The following is an 11,001-nucleotide window of genomic DNA, read 5'->3' as shown; positions in this document are numbered from 1 at the left end:
GCAACCCAATTGACTGTGTGGGCGTCGATACCACAGTCCCCCAGTTTCTTAATGAGAACGGGGTGAGAGACAGTGTCGAATGCCTTCCAGAAGTCCAGGAAGACTATGTCCACTGCTACCCCTGCATCTAACAGTGTGGATAGGCATGGAGGATGTGGATGTGCTGGGTGTGGGCACGTGTGGATTTTGTAGGGGGCTGTGAGTGTGTGGAGGGAGGGTGGCTGGGGAGGGTTGTGGCTTGCATGGAGGGGGAAGATTTCCCCACAGCTGCCGCCCCCCCCTTCTCCCCCACAGCAGGCAGAGCCCCTGCCAGCACTCCTGCAAGCCTGGGCTCCACTCTTCTGCTGCTCCTGGCCCTGGAGCACCGTTGTAGACTCCATGCTCCCACTCACTTCCACTTCCCCGTTTGCCACCACTGACCTTCTTTTGCCACTTCCCCCTCTGCCCCTCACCACTCCCACACACATCCCAGCTGCTCCTACAGTCCCAAAGATGCAGCTGGGAACCAGGTGGTGCCAGAGCCACCCGTGGGCAAGCTGGGTGGGGAGTGTGGAAATGGCCGTGGCAGCCGGGGGGAAGGGGCAGTGAGCAGGCACGTGGAGCGCAGCATCAGCTGGGCAGGAGCGCAGGACCCAGGCCAGTGCACTGGGGTCAGTCCCGGCAGGGCCCAGAGCAGGGCAGCAGAAGTGCAGGGTCTGGGCTGGCAGGGGTCTATGGAGCCGGGCTAGCTCTTCCTCTCCCTGCTTGAGCAGCGCGGCCTGGCTCCATAGAAGCCTTGCCGGCCTAGATCCCATGCTCTTGGGCAGAAACTGCTGCTTGGCATAGAGAAAAGTGCCTCCCCCCATCACTGCTGCCAGGCAGTTTTAGCTGCGTCCACCCAGAGCCCCTGCTACACTAGGCTGTGGTGCAGCTCCTTCACTACTGCCTCTGTGCTGCCCAGCATGGCAGGAATGGCTGTGTGGAGCAGCCATGCAAGGCAGCTCACAAGCGGCAGTGAAAGAGCCGCATTGCAGCCTAGCTCAGTGTTGGCTCCTGACAAATGCAGCTAAAACTGCCCAGCCGTGGCGAGGGGGAGGGACCACTTTCCCCCATGCTGAGCAGCAGTTTCTGCCCATTCACTGCTGCCGCTCAGCCCTGATGGGTGAGCCAGGAGCTGGAGCAGGGCCCAGGCTTAGCATTGCAGGACAAACTGCTGCTCAGTGCAGGAGAAAAGCGGCCCCTCCCCCACCCGATGCTCCCTGTTTCAGCCATTTGGAGCCCACGCGGGGTTGCCTGTGCCTGCTCTGTGCTGCAAAGGCTGCCCCACGGGGCAGCCCAAAGGTGGCGGTAACACAGCAGAGACATAGGACACCCCTGCATGGGCTCCAGGTGGCTGCACCAGGAAGTGCTGGCCACGGGAGGGAAGGGGGAGAGGCAGTTCGTTTTGCGCCACCACTGGTCAGCCCAGATGGGCGAGTGCAGAGTCGGGGCTGTGCGTGCTCATCCTTGCCTGTACCATGGGGCTGGGGCAGGGGGGCCTGGGAACAAGCAGGCACACAGGAGGCAGCGACAGCTGTGCTGGTGAGGCCTAGGGCTTGGTGGCAGGAGTGCAGGGTCTCGGCTGGCTCTGTGGAGCTGGGCCAGCTCCCTTCTCTCCCTACTGACACAACTCAGCCCAGCTGCACAGACCCCTGCCAGCCCACACTCCTGCCACCCCACTCTGGGCCCCACCAGTGGTGGCCCTGGGACACTGGTGCAGGCTCTGTGCTTCCACACGCCCACTCATTTCCACTCTCTCCAGCTCCCACCGCTGCTTTCCCCACTTTCCTGCCCACTTGCCGGCTGCTCTGCACCACATGGCTCCCCGCAGCATGGCCAGACAACAGGAGCCAGCATGGCCCCGCAGACTGGGGTGATTGCCCATGGTCCTTTCCTGCGTCCCCGCACCCCTACCCCTTCTTACCTGAATTTCCCACTCCCGTGCAGGCAGGTACAAACAGCCCCAGGGACCCAGGTCAGAAGGCTCTGCTAGGCAGGGTCTTCCAGCTTGGGGGGTGGGGGAGAGGTGGGCCTAGGCCCTTGCTGTTCAGGGTCCTGCCATGGCTTCCCCTGGATCCTACTGCCCCTGGCTCCTGTCATCCTTGACAGGCAGCCTGGGGCACATAAATACTAATTTTCTAAATTTTTTAGGGGCCCTGCAGGCCGGATAGAATGGCCTGGTGGGCCGAATCCAGCCTGCGGGCCGTATTTTGCCCACCTCTGGACTAGACATTATCTGTGTGCCTCTTATCTGTTGTTTGCACTTGCAAGTGTGTGAGGGACCTCCAGCATGTCTTACACCCTATCAGAGTGAAGGGGTGGGTGCTCTAGTGTGTCCTTATTTCTCCCTTTCCCTGTGAAGATGGGAAGTTTGTCTTTACAAACCTTTGCATCTGCATCAGCTATGTGGGCAATCCCTGAACATGTCCAGATATGTTTCATGTTATTACTTTTGATTTCCATTTCTCTGGTCAAGATGACCCCTTCCTCCACTTGGTTTCATTCTTAGGCCGTGTTTGGTTTTGATTTTGTTTCTCACACTTGATAATGGGAACTTGGATTTTTTGCTATTGCTGTCCATGTCTTGACCCCTCTGAAAGTCCAGAGTTTGCTTTTGAATGCTATAGGATAAAGTGTAGGGAGACAGAAAGGTGAAGCTAATATATTTGCTTCCCTCTTAGTGTCTGCGCTGCTGAATGGGAGCCTGGTCAGTTCCTGGCCCCTGATTCCCCAGACAAGAAGTTCTGTAGTTGCCTAGTTTGATGCCCTATTGCAGCAGCTCCCAAATTTTACATGCTTTTGGATGCTTCCTTCTTAAAGGGTTGTGACTGGAACTGAGGGAGCATTGAGCTTCTGTGTTAGAGTTGGGACCCCAGCCGTAGGAGTTAACACAGTGGACTAGAGCAAGCAATAGATGGGTTCCATTCTGTGGGCTGCAGGGAGGGAAGGCAGAGTCTAACCACAGATTGTTAAGGAGCTCTGAGGATTTTGAAGGTCATTTGGAAGATAGTAGCTGCCATGCATAGCCTCAGAGGGCAGGAGTTTTTAAAGCAGAATTGAGGGATAGGAAAGGAACCAGGTGTGGAGAGCTTCTGTCTCTAAAAAGGATTTCCCAAGGAAGCTAGGTTCATGAGAGCAGAGAAACTAATGCTTTGGATTCAATTTGAATTCCAGAGATTGATAAGGAAACATCAACATTGTCAACAACAAATAATCTCTGTCATCTATGGAGGGGCTAAATAAAACCAGAAAATATGTGTGAGGAGATTTCTTGAGGTTCTTGTTAGCTAATAGGAGCATGGTGTGTTGTTGAAAAATGACCTATCATGTCAGCCATTATCAACCAAGGGACTCGCTGGCTTCTTCATAACAGAGGGGTGAAAATGGCTGTTTGCTAGTGAGAACGGAACAAATCTATTTACTGCTGTCCTACAGAAAATGTTGGCACCTGCTGGAATGTGTTGTCTAGGACATTTTCTTTAGTGGCATTGAAAACTACATTGTTTTATCCCCTCTATTCTAATAGCTAAACCATTTTTTAATGCTGGTTCAGTGGGGCTTGTTGCTGATGATCAATGACTAGGACATTTTCCTAATGTCAGTAGAGTGTAAATGTGGCAGTCTGCAGCCACTGAGTTTTAGATACCAAGGATCATTAGGTGCCATCAGGGAAGCACGCTGTCTCTTCCTATTAGGAAAGTCCCACTGCATTAATAGGTAAAAAGAGGAGGGGTGAAAAGAGTCTACCTTATTTTTCTGTTCAAAACATTTGGGAAATTCATGGATCGACTTGCCCTTTGGGATTTGGGTCCTTCTTCTCTCTTTCATCTGTTGACCTCTTTGTTGCCCTTTTTTTTCTTCCATAGTGACACCTGATGTTTGCTTTCCCACTCTCCAGAATCAAGGCCTTGTTATATTGGAAATTGGAAAGATGCATACATAGTCCCTGCAGTGAATTGTTTTCAATCTAATGTAAGATAGGATTCAGTAAATGGGTTTAACAACTCAGTGGAAGAAACCCAGGAAAAAGCATGTGGGTTCTAGGTTCTAGAAAGTGTTTCCATAAATTAAAGTTGTGGTCATTTAGAAAGGATTAAACTGACAGTGACACTTCACCCCCAAATCCGGAAAACAGCAAACCAGGAAGTAAATTAAAAAACAACCATCAAACTTACCCTATTCTGTATATGTCATTCATTATCATCAATCCCAGCCCCCAAACCTCTGTGCAGCATTCCATGAAGTTCAGATTATTTGGACATTGCAGACCAAGGTAGAGACTCTGTACTACTGGGTCCCCAGTAATTTCACTTTACCGCAAGGAAGAAGACCCTGTACTACTGAATTCCCCAGTAATTTCACTTCACCACAAGGAAGGAGCATTAACTCAAGAATTTCCACTGGTTGTAGCTGTGACAATACCACATGGCCAGAGAGACACTTTCTCAAATAACAAGGTTCTAAACAGTTTACGGCTTTTAAAGATCACAACTAACATCTTCACCACTTGGAAGCTCAGGGGCAGTGAATGCAAATCAGAGTACGAATCATTTACTCCTAGCAAGATATGTTTCTTATATTTAGGATGACTGCATTCTGCATCAACTTTATAGTTTCATAGTTGTTAGGGTTGGAAAGGACCTATTAGATCATCGAGTCCAACCCACCTGCTCTGGGCAGGAAAGTGCTGGGGTCAGATGACCCTAGCCAGGTGTTTGTCCAATCTCCTTTTAAATACCTCCAAGGAAGGGGACAACACCAATTCCCTTTGCTGCCATATGATTACTTTGCTGCCATATGATTATTTACAAGCAGTTAGGGATCCAAAAATACTTTCTAAATTGCCATGGTTCATTGTTAGAATGCTCAGAACTTGAATCTGTGGATAGATATAATTTAAGTTGTATTCTCTAGCTGTGTACCTGTGTGTTCTCTAGTTACCAATGTTACCATGGTGCTTGTTTTTGTGCTCTAATTTTAATTAGATAACAGGTAAAACAGGAGATAGTACTTGCAGGTTCAGATCAGGTAAAAAATTGTATGTCTTTAACACCTGCAAGTATTACAGCCCATGCCACTTTATTACCTCTCCCAGTGGCCCCTTATACATGTTGAATGGGTGGGGAGAGAAATATGAAAACTGTGGGACATTATACACCAGAGTCCTTGAGGACAATCAGCAGTTACCCAGTGCTTCCCTCTGGGCGCATCTACATAAGACACTTTACTACATAGTTACTGCACAGTAAAGCATCACAGTCTACACATGCAGGACATTTACTGTGCGAGTGGGGCCTGGGAACCTCCCCAGCCGGCAGAGCTCTCCTGGCCCCGTGCGCATCAAGACTGGCCCTGGTGCCCCTTGCCAGCCCCTGGGGGATCCTGGAGCACCCCCTTGCTGCTGCAGGGGCAGAACAGGGCAGGAGCTGCTCCCACAGGGTACGATTGTAGACATGCTCCTGGAGAAGGCTTACTGCACATTAAAGCACATTAAATAGCACGTGTAGCTCTCTATGAAATTTTAGTGAGAAAGGCATAGAGCCACCCAGGAGAAGTGCCATCCACTCCTGTTACAGTCTCACCATTAGGTGATGATGACTAACTTACAAAGGCAAACAGTAGACTTAACACTTTCACTCAGAAAACCTAAGCTTGATCCAGCAAAGCAGAAGTTTGTTAAGTAACACTGTTGATGCAGTCAGGGTGCTGTACCAGAGTCGTGACCCAGATTTATAAATATCAGTTGTCTCATAAAAAATTTTAAGTTTAATCAGAAGATGAGATTCTATATGATAATCATCTTATTGGTCTCAAGAGATTTTTTTCTTGAGCAGATGCCATGCAACACTCTTTGGAAGAGATGTTGTTGGTAAACTGCTTCCCTCAGAGCTGGCAGTGATAATCTCCTCCAGCAAGTGAACTCCTTCAGCCATCACCAGTCGGGAAAGGCATGGTTCCAAAGGATAACATGTTCAACTGTACTGACAACCACTAATGGCTGCCATTCGTTTTTCTCTGCCAAAGCTGTAAGTAGGGCCCCACTGCCTAGATAGTCTTGACCATTTGAGGCATTTGTACACAGACATGTTTGCGTCACAGTGCCAGGTGCATGCATTTATATAAATGGTGAAATACATGTCAGCGCTGAGAAAATGGCAGTGGCACACTTTTGAACTAAAACACATCAAAAGTGTTTTAGTTCAAAAGTGCACCGCTGCCATTTTCTCAGTGCTGATGCGCATTTTGCCATTTATACAAATGTATGTGAGGCAGTGCCGGGTGCATCAGCTTGCGTGCGGAGCAGACTCGATTAATCTGCTTTGACATGCCGGATCTCCAACATGTCAGAGCAGATAAATATATGTGTATAAATGCCCTTGGTCTTTTATACGCAACTGAAGTGCTTAATTCACTTCCTATGTCACAGAATGTATCCCAACTCCATATAAGTTGCAGTTATCACTACAACGCTTTACATCCAATAACCAAATTATATTGTAGCAGCAGTGTAGTCTAGTGAGTGATCAGAACTTCTGAGTTTTACTATTGTGTATGCCAGGGACTCATATGTGGCAGTGGGCAAGATGCTTAACCTCTATGTCTCCGTTTTCCTCTCTGGAAAACGGGGCTGGTGTATGTATATTACAGAGAGGTTAAATTAGTTAATTAACATTTTCTGAAGTATTTAGAGAGCTTTAGATGAAAGGCATAAAAGAATTGTGTATTTTTTCAGGGCCTTTGATCTCTTCCTTTTTGTAAATGTTTCATTGCTGAAGATAGGAATTTTAAGGATTTCCCTTTTAAGGAAGGGATAAATATAGAACATATCCTTTCTGGTCTGGAGATGTACTGTAGCCTTAGGAGGGATTGACATGGTGCATAGATTACTGCAGGGCCAAATCGACAAAGATACTTGGGTCTTGTAAAACTCAGTGTTGGAACATCTAACTTTCAGTTGCTCTTTCACCAAGAGGAAATAAGGGTCTTGAGTTGGATATCCAGGCTTCCTATACAGTTCAGTGGGAAGATGAGAAACCCACAAACTGATTTGGAAACTGTCCAAGATAGTCAGTGGGAAATGCCCAAGAGAAGGGCATGGCTTGAGCCCCATCTCTCCAAGGTACTTAGGCACCTACTTTCAATCAGAGTTCTCTGCTGTGAGTCTTTTTCAGGGGTTAGGTGCCTAAATCAGGTTATCTTCTTCTCTCAAAAACAAGGAAATGGGAAATTCTCTACCCTGTTATGACCAATAACTCAGATGTTAGTGCATTCACATGGTATGTTCAACATGAAGCGAAATTATAGAGAGGATGGAGATGGGTTTTTCCCTCTGGTCACAGGGGACCGGATTAGGATGAATGGCCTCAAGATGCAGCAGAGGAAATATAGGTTGGAGATTAGGAGGAACTTTCTGACTAAGAAAGTGGTCAAGCATGGAACAGACGACCGAGAGAAGTTGTGGACTCTCCACCCTTGGAAGTTTTCAAGAGCAGGTTGAACAGACTCTTGGCTGGGATGGTTTAGTGAGGGATGATCCTGCCTTGAACAGGGGGCTGGACTACATGACTTTGTGAGATCGCTTCCAGCCCCACTTTCCTATGATCCTAAGTCTTTGCTCCAACAGTGGGGATTTGTGAATGTCTCCCCCATATTCCACTGCTCTTAGTCAGTAGGCTAGTGCTTTTAATGAGGCATGTGCACATACACATACAACCAACCCTTCAAAAAGCCTTGTTGGCAGCTGTCTTTTGTATGAAGCTTCATCTGATATGCAACCATGAGGACACCTACCAAATTCCTCATGGATAGGGGAGTGCTTTGAGAATGCTGCAGGGGTTTAAGCAGGGACTAGGTTTTTTAGGTAGTGCACAGATGTCAAGAGTTGGGTGGCTGTGAGGATGCTCGGGAGCAGAAACTTGAGTATGTAGAGAATTTTACCAGTGGAAATTTGGGTGCCTGCAGGATTATGTGGTGGCTGATAGGGTATCTTAATGGTTTCTCTTGTATTTGAAAGTTGAGCTAAGGCATGTGTCTGCCACTTCAGGTGGCTCAGTTCCTTAGCACTTCAGTCATCAGTTTTATAAATCCAGGACACCCCAGCTTGGGATGGAGACAGGCTAGCACTTCCAATGTGAGCACTGCTGCCACTAGTGCCCTCACTTCTCCTTGGCACCCAGCTGCAGCATGGGTGAAGCCCCCACTGTTGAAATGCCACAAAAGACCCCCTCCTCCCCACCTGCCCTGGCTCCTTGGACTGGATCTTATGGCTCCAGCCTGCAAGCAATATGTTGTCAACCTCTACCCTAGCAGATTTAGCCCAGTATTTATGAACCGATCGCTAAGCCAGACTGCATCTCATGACTCTGGCTTTCCCCTTAGCTCAGTGGTCATGTTAACAGAGTTGTGCATGGCTCCAGGCTATCTATTATGCAGTTGTTTCAAGTCCAAGACAAATGTACAAGCTTTAGTTAACTTTGGATGGAGCATGGTTGTACAATAACCCTTCTATTCTGATATGTCAGCCTCCTTTTAGAGCACTGAGGAAAGCAGTGAAGGATGTGTGCCCCTTGACATTTTCAGAGGGTGAGCATGAAGTCCTCTGTCTTGTTGCCAACATAGACAGTGCTACAAATCAGTGTTTGTTTCCAAAGTAATAGCCGTAAAGATTGAAGTTCCTCTTTTAGGTGACTGTTTAGTTGTTTGATGTAGTTTTGGTACATCAGAGAAGTCTCTCTTCCCTCTTGTTCTGTTTTTTTATATTCAGAAAGCTAATCCTGGAGCCAGCAAAAAACGATACAGGTTGTGCTGAAAATCTGATTTTAACTGTCAGGGAAGTTTGATTTAACTCCTGCTATACACACGCTGCTAAGTATGTTATGGCAGAGCTATGGAGAAAATAGGAGTGGCAAAATGACCAACTCCTTAAATATTTGAGTACTGGAGTGCTCTTGAAAACTCAAAATAAGTCCTACTGTGACAGCCTCTCTGAAATGGCTTTTATAGTGGTTGCCTGAAGCTCTGGGATGTTTTGGTATAGAAGCACATTTTTTTTATCCGTCACTCAAAATAATTATTTAAAAAGTGTGATGTGTTCATGTGTGTGCACCCGCATGCACAAAGACCACAGGATGGCTTGAAAATAGTTTTTTCCCTATAAGTTTTGTCCCTTGATTACTCTGAAATGGAATAATTTCAGCCAGCTAGTCTGTAGGGATTTTGTTTGCTTATTGAGCCATATTTCCACACTTATTTCTCATTTATGCAGTTATACCTATTCTCATTGGCCAACTTGCATAATGCCTTATGGGCATTTCTCAATAACTGGATAGCATGAAAAAATCACTTGAGTCTGACTGACAACCTTTATTAGCCAGTCAAGAGTACAAGGATTTTTATGCTTGCTGTGGTTATTACTCAAGGATTGCATAGCTGTTGTGCAGTGTTAATATGTCTTGGCCACAGTCTGTAGATGTATCAATCCTCAGAGGCAAATTCTGATTTCCATTACACTGATGTAAATGTGGAGTAGCTCTATCATATTCCACGGCCCACATGGCTATCACAGCTTCTGATATTACCTACCCTAATTCATGCACTCCTTATGTCTTGTGGGTGGGGGGAAGCTCAGTATACCACACACAGTAACCGGAATTCCTTCTGACATTCAGTTTAAGTGAGGATTTTTACTTTAACGAAACAATAGCCAAAGACTGTTTGTAGAGCCATGTCTCCCAAAGAGGTCATCTTGAAACATAGAATTAGTTCTCTATGCTACTGTTGGGTGCAGTCTGGTACATAGGACTGTATTTTATAAGATCTGGATACAGTGTTTGGGGGTTATTCTCATGGAAATTTAAACCTTTGTGTTCCATCAGGGTTGCAAGGGATTCCTTCCTTCCTTCTTTGTGAAGCTAAAGTTTATGAAATGGGCTGATGGTATTTAAGCATATATGAAGTTTATTTTAGCTGATGGTAACATACAGATTCTGCCATCCATGGGCCAAAATTAGGGTCTTGATTTCATCACCGCATTCACACGGGCAGATCTTTGTGTTCATGTAGCAGCCATTTAAAGTCAACAGTGGTCCATGCAGGCACAAAGATTGATTTGTACAAAGCCATTTGTAAGATCAGAGATGAATTATCACCCCATTTCCATTCTTAGGTTGTGTCTGACCCAGACTCTGAATTTCACAAAACTGCTCATGTGTGCTGGAAACTTTTCTTGCATGACCGCCAGGTGGATGCAATTTATTCTAAGTGTAATGTGTGATGTAACCTTGTGGTTTTTGCTCAAGACAGAATTTAATAATAATTTGGAAACAAGACAGGAATAAAGCAGGTCATTGGCGCTGTTCCACTTGGTTGTGTCTGGCGACAAACTGATGAGCGGTGCCTCCATTCAGGGGTTGCAGACCTGCCCTGGCTCTGCAGAAACAGTGGGAAATGATGGCCATCATTGGGCAAGAACTAATGTAAACCCCTTTTTCCAGTTTCACTGTGGATGTGTACTTTGTGTGCCCTGGCACAAGCAGCTGCAGTGAGAGATTCTTCCAGGGTTAATACAGTATTGGACAGCACAGGATCAGTTTCTTAAAACACGATCTGTCTTGGCTGTGCTTCAATGCTGAGCTAGAGAGGGAGAAGGACCGCTATTCAGGGAGCTGCTCTTAATTCCTCCCGCCTGTTGATAGACAGGTGTGGTTTCCTGGCCAAGTGCTTGTTCTTGTGGAAGAAGAAAGACATTCTTACGTTGGAGGAGTGCATAGGTCCTGCAGAGACCATACCAAATCTGTGTGGAAGGGGAGAGCCAGTCTAAGTAAATGAATGTACATGCAAGTTATGGATTTTCATAATACTGAATGCAGTAAAGAGTTACAGTTCATAGAATCCTCTCCCATTCTTCCAAGATGCCAGATGACAAAGCTAACATATTTAACGATTTCTTTGCCTCTGTCTTCCTAAGTAGGGACCAGTTCAGCC

At 46.7% G+C, this 11,001-nt stretch overlaps 1 protein-coding gene across 2 annotated transcripts in view; it reads left to right on the top strand.

The window, feature by feature from the left end:
* MKL1 (megakaryoblastic leukemia (translocation) 1) overlaps positions 1–11,001 on the top strand; it is a 107,624-nt gene that overhangs the window by 76,527 nt on the left and 20,096 nt on the right. The window lies entirely within an intron of this gene.

Source organism: Crocodylus porosus, unplaced genomic scaffold (assembly GCF_001723895.1).
Source record: "Crocodylus porosus isolate Cpor-Errol unplaced genomic scaffold, CroPor_comp1, whole genome shotgun sequence".
Classification (NCBI taxonomy): Eukaryota; Metazoa; Chordata; order Crocodylia; family Crocodylidae; genus Crocodylus; species Crocodylus porosus.
This window is presented reverse-complemented; position numbering and strand designations above follow the sequence as displayed.